Genomic DNA, 6,331 nt, shown 5'->3' on the forward strand with positions numbered 1-6,331 from the left:
CACCGACTCCCGGAGTTTACCCAAACTCATGTCCATTGAGTCGGTGGTGCCATCCAACCATCTCATCCTCTGTTGTTCCCTTCTCCTCCTGCCCTCAATCTTTCCCAGCATCAGGGTCTTTTCAAATCAGTCAGCTCTTCCCATCAGGTGGCCAAAGTATTGGACTTTCAACTTCAACATCAGTCCTTCCAATGAACACCCAGGACTGATCTCCTTTAGGATGGACTGACTGGATCTCCTTGCAGTCCAAGGGACGCTCAAGAGTCTTCTCCAACACCACAGTTCAAAAGCATCAATTCTTCGGTGCTCAGCTTTCTTCACAGTCCAACTCTCACATCCATACATGACTACTAGAAAAACCATAGCCTTGACTAGACAGACCTTTGTTGGCAAAGTAATGTCTCTGCTTTTGAATATGCTGTCTAGGTTGGTCATAACTTTCCTTCCAAGGAGCAAGTGTCTTTTAATTTCATGGCTGCAGTCACCATCTGCAGTGATTTTGGAGCCCCCAAAAATTAAGTCTGACACTGTTTCCCCATCTATTTCCCATGAAGTGATGGGACTGGATGCCATGATCTTAGTTTTCTGAATGTTGAGCTTTAAGCCAACATTTTCACTTTCCTCTTTCACTTTCATCAAGAGGTTCTTTAGTTCTTCTTCACTTTCTGCCATAAGGGTGGTATCATCTGCATATCTGAGGTTATTGATGTTTTTCCTGGTAATCTTGATTCCAGCTTGTGCTTCTTCCAGCCCAGTGTTTCTCATGATGTATTCTACATATAAGTTAAATAAGCAGGGTGACAGTATACAGCCTTGATGAACTCCTTTTCCTATTTGGAACCAGTCTGTTGTTCCATGTCCAGTTCTAACTATTGCTTACTGACCTGCACACAGGTTTCTCAAGAGGCAGGTCAGGTGGTCTGGTATTCCCATCTCTTTAAGGATTTTCCACAGTTTATCGTGATCCACACAGTCAAAGGCTTTGGCATAGTCAATAAAGCAGAAATAGATGTTTTTCTGGAACTCTCTTGCTTTTTCCATGATCCAGCGGATGTTGGCAATTTGATCTCTGGTTTCTCTGCCTTTTCTAAAACCAGCTTGAACGTCTGGAAGCTCATGGTTCACGTATTGCTGAAGCCTAGCTTGGAGAATTTTAAGCATTACTTTACTAGTGTGTGAGATGAGTGCAATTGTGCGGTAGTTTGAGCATTCTTTGGCATTGCCTTTCTTTGGGATTGGAATGAAAACTGACCTTTTCCAGTCCTGTGGCCACGGCTGAGTTTTCCAAATTTGCTGGCATATTGAGTGCAGCACTTTCAGAGCATCATCTTTCAGGATTAGAAATAGCTCAACTGGAATTCCATCACCTCCACTAGCTTTGTTTGTAGTGATGCTTTCTAAGGCCCACTTGACTTCACATTGCAGGATGTCTAGCTCTCGGTGAGTGATCACACCATTATGATTATCTGGGTGGTGAAGAACTTTTTTGTATAGTTCTTCTACGTATTCTTGCCACCTCTTCTTAATATCTTCTGCTTCTGTTAGGTCCATATCATTTCTGTCCTTTATCAAGCCTATCTTTGCATGAAATGTTCCCTTGGTATCTCTAATTTTCTTGAAGAGATCTCTAGTCGCTTCAAGAAAATTCTAGTCCAAGTTCAGGAGCAGTGGCCGAGAGGAGCTACCCCACGTCCAAAGTCAGGAGCAGCGGCCAAGAGGAGCTACCCCATGTCCAAGGTAAGGAGCAGCAGCTGCGCTTTGCTGGAGCAGCTGTGAAGAGATACCCCGCGTCCAAGGTAAGAGAAACCCAAGTAGGATGATAGGCACTGACAGAGGGCATCAGAGGGCAGACAGACTGAAACCACAATCACAGACAACTAGCCAATCTGATCACATGGACCACAGCCTTGTCTAACTCAATGAAATTAAGCCATGCCATGTGGGGCCACCCAAGACAGATGGGTCATGGTGGAGAGTTCTGACAGAATCTGGTCCACTGAATGTGGGAAAGGCTAACCACTCCAGTATTCTGGCCTGGAAAATTCCATGGACTGTATAGTCCATGAGGTTGCAAAGAGTCAGACACAACTGAGTGACTTTCACAAACTACATTGGTTATCCAAATGAAGGAATCTACTGAAAAAGAAGTCAGAGGAATTCAGATTTGACACACAAAAAGTAGGGGCCCACTCTAGGCTCCTGAACAAAAGAATAGTGCTGAGTTTAATTTTAGGAAGCTTTTCACCAATGACCTAAATAAAAATGCAATTAATTAAATAAGTATAAGCCTCTTCTTTTGCAAATATGATGTTAAAAGATGACAGGAAGAAAGCAAGAACCTCTTAAGTTCCATTTGTTGAGGTTCAGTTATATTGTCTTTACCAGAAAGAATAAAAATTAGAAAGAAAACATTAGGAGAGTGAGCCCAAAACAGGTAGGAAGGGAGTTGGAAGCAGCTTCCACAATTTAATACAAAAAGATATGACTGAGTGCCTTCTACTTGTGAAATACTTGATATGAAGCAACCAAACATAAATAAGATCCAATTTATGTGGCCACACAGTTTACAAGATAGTAGAAGTGTTAAGGAATGTACGTAGACACTTGAACAAATGTCATAACAGAGTTGCCGACAAATCCCATGAACATTCATAGAAGGGTGAAGTCACCTGTCAGGTACATGAATCAGAGGGGGTTTCATGAAAGAGGCCAGGCTTGTTGTAAATCTCAAAATGAGCATGCTGTCAAAAGGAATGGCAAGACAGCCTCAGAAAGGCAATATTTATTCTGGGTGGTCTTGTGTCTGCTAAAAATCAGGAGTTACTGTAGAAAAGCAAGAGAGAATGGATCTTGAAGCCAATAGCAGTGTGTGGCACACATGGTTTGTATAGAGACTGTAGCAGGAAGATGCCATCCGGCTAATATCCAGAATATATGTGTGTCCTGCTGCCCAAACTGGTTTGGAGTACATAGCCCCTTAGCAGGAGTGTTCTGGTTAATGAAATACAGAAGTTGCTTAAGTAGGAGAGTATGACGAATGAGTTATGAGGTTACCAAGATGGGGAGATAGGAGAAGAAAAATTTATCTTCTGAAGAAGTGCAGAGTTTAACATGTAAATACACCCAACCTTTCCATTCTTGGCTTTGCCCTTTGGGGTACCTATTCTCTTTTCATATTCAGCCCTGAATGCTAAAAATCCTCATCTCCTTGTTCCTTTGCTACTTTATATCTTCTTCCATAGAAATTAAAATTAAAACTTCAGGCTTGGCCATAGTTTTTCTCCAAACCTATTATTCAGCTGCAGTGTTGACATAATTAATCTCTTTTATGTGACAGGTAACGAATTCAACTAGTGAGACATGCCTGTAATTATACTTGGGGTTGTTACGAGGATTAAATGAGTAAATATATTTAAAGCACAATGGGACTTCCCTGGAGGCCCAGAGGTTTGGACTCTGTGCTTCTAATGAACGGGGCACGGGGTCGATCTCTAGTCAGGTAACTAGTATCCTGCATGCTATGCAGTGTGGCCAAAAAAAAAAAAAGGCATAGTAACTGTTAGATGAAGATGATGATATTGGGCCTATGAAACTCGTCATGAAATAAGAATATTCTGAATAAGCGAAAACTACCTAAGATTTTTAAATGTATAAAAGTTACATGAATTTAATCAAATAAGCAAATGATAGTTTTTTACTCCCCAACTGCAAAATTCATAAGTAACTACTACAACCTCCATGATAAAATCCAAACTTCCAGCACTCACTTTTATAATCTGTATCCTACATAGAACTTGATTTTTCAAAGAACAAGGTAAGGAATTTTCCAGAAATGTGTGATGATAAATAATTCCTCCTACTTTTACAGCATCATACAATTTTCAAAGAGCTTTTACATAGCTAATTTGTAACCATGACCACATTAAAAAAGAAACCCCGACGGGCATTATTATCTTCATTTTGCAGGTAAGGTTACATCAATTGCCAGCTATGAAAATTCAAACAGAAAAAGAGATTTGTTTGAAGTTTCATAGCTGGCAATTGATGTAACCAGGACCGCCAAAACGATCAAATTGATACTGAATTCAGGATTGCTTCCACCACAACCTTCTATTGTTAAATGCTGAATTTAATGAGTGAGTATTGTATCCCTTTTAATGTTTAGCACATGCTAGGCATACAGCAACCCACTCCAGTCCTCTTGCCTGGAAAATCCCACGGCAGAGGAGCCTGGTAGGCTGCAGTCCATGGGGTCACTAAGAGTCAGACACGACTGAATGACTTCACTTTCACTTTTCACTTTCATGCATTGGAGAAGGAAATGGCAACCCATTCCAGTGTTCTTGCCTGGAGAATCCCAGGGACAGGGGAGCCTGATGGGCTGCCGTCTTTGGGGTCGCACAGAGTTGGACACGACTGAAGCGACTTAACAGCAACAGCAGCAACAGGCATATGATAACTGCTTAACCCATATTTGTTTCCAGCTTAAGGTTTTATATATATCTATATATCTTTTGCTCTGGCTTACCAGAATTGTCATAGAAAAAGAAAATTCATACTATTTAGCAGAAAGTAAACAAACCCCCAAATCTTGCTAACTTTTTATAAAAATTGTATCAGGACTTTTCAAAGGTACAAAAGCTACCTTATATTTCTATTGATATTCCTATTTATTATATGTTTTTCTAATCGGAAGACACCTGATATTTTTTCTAGGAATTCTGCAAGATTATTGTCTGAGTTTTATGACCTGAGTTGTCATTTTCTTTACTTTGTGTGCGTGTGCGTGTGCGTGTGCGTGTGCGTGTGTGTGTGTGTGTGTGTGTCCCATGATGGCTGGTCCACCAGGGAAGACCCTGAGTCATTTTCTTTTGAACCAAAGAATAAATCATCAGATCTTATACAATCTGCGTTTCCTTCTATATGTATGATTCCAGCCTCTCTGCCATATTTGAAGGGTCCAGGAGATTTGACTTTAATTTTCCTTGCATTGGAATTTTAAATCTTATGCTTTAACATTCCATTGCTACTCCTAACATTTTTCTAGGTATCATATAGAAAATATGAACTAAAACATATAGGAAAGAGCATGATATTTATATTCAAGACCTTATGTTTGAAAATAATCACATTTCTAGCTGAGCTATAAGCAACAGCCTTTGAAGAATTTGGCAGATGCTATAGATTAGAATTTTATCTTTTCTATTTCAACCACACCAAACTCAGAAACACCCAGAATCTCTTGTTTTTCTAAGCCTGATATGAAGAGGCATCAGAAACAAAAACTTTCTGGAAGAAAAAAGTAAACAAAAGAATTTCAGCCTTCAGGATCACTGGGAAATTTAAGGGAGCAAATTCAGTCTTTTGTGAGTCACTTGTGTGCTGTGGTTGATCTTGTAAAAGGGCTGGAGGTGTTTCCTTCCACTTGCTGATGCTCCTGTGAAGCTCACGCCTTGTCGAGGGAGCTGCCCCAGTGAAATTAACCTGCAGGGTTTAAAACATTAAAAACCAGGAAACTCACTTTCCTCAGCCTCTTCTCTCTGACCTCCATCAAGAACATATGATGAAAAGCTTGGTCCAATAAGGTTGGGGGGCACACCCAATGTCCACATTTAGTGGACACCATACCCAGACATTGGGCAGAGAGCACACTTATATTGTGGTACAGGCTGCTCGTGTAAACTGTTATTCTCTGGCACCTACACACTAGGGCAGGAGTCCAAACTTGCGAGTGGGCAGAGAGCCATGCCAACAGATGGGCACAAGGATGACAGCCAAGGGACTATGTATGTGCATCAAGTATAGGTGTTGAGAACAGGGATTCCAACTGAGAAGATCAGAATGACTCTCTGTCTCTAGTTTATGGTTAAGAGCTTGTCAATTCATGCCCTGTTTAATATAAATGGACTGGAATTCCAAAGAATTGACAGGTTTTGATGAAATCTTCCATTTATTTTTTTTTCTCTGAAAAAATATAAATATAACTTGAACATCAGCAGGATATGGTTTGCTAGCATTTTGTGAGCAGAAAATGTTTCCCTTCTCCAGCAGTTTCCATGATTATTAAAGTTTCTCTTTAAGAAAAATAGAATTGGACCCTAGGCCTTACAGCTAGCTGTGAAAAGAAGAGAAGTGAAAAGCAAAGGAGAAAAGGAAAGATATAAACATCTGAATCCAGAGTTCCAAAGAATAGCAAGAAGAGATAAGAAAGCCTTCTTCAGCGATCAGTGCAAAGAAATAGAGGAAAACAACAGAATGGGAAAGACTAGAGATCTCTTCAAGAAAATTAGAGATACCAAGGGAACATTTCATGCAAAGATGGGCTCGATAA

This window comes from Bos taurus, chromosome 13, assembly GCF_002263795.3.
Source record: "Bos taurus isolate L1 Dominette 01449 registration number 42190680 breed Hereford chromosome 13, ARS-UCD2.0, whole genome shotgun sequence".
In the NCBI taxonomy this organism is placed as follows: domain Eukaryota; kingdom Metazoa; phylum Chordata; class Mammalia; order Artiodactyla; family Bovidae; genus Bos; species Bos taurus.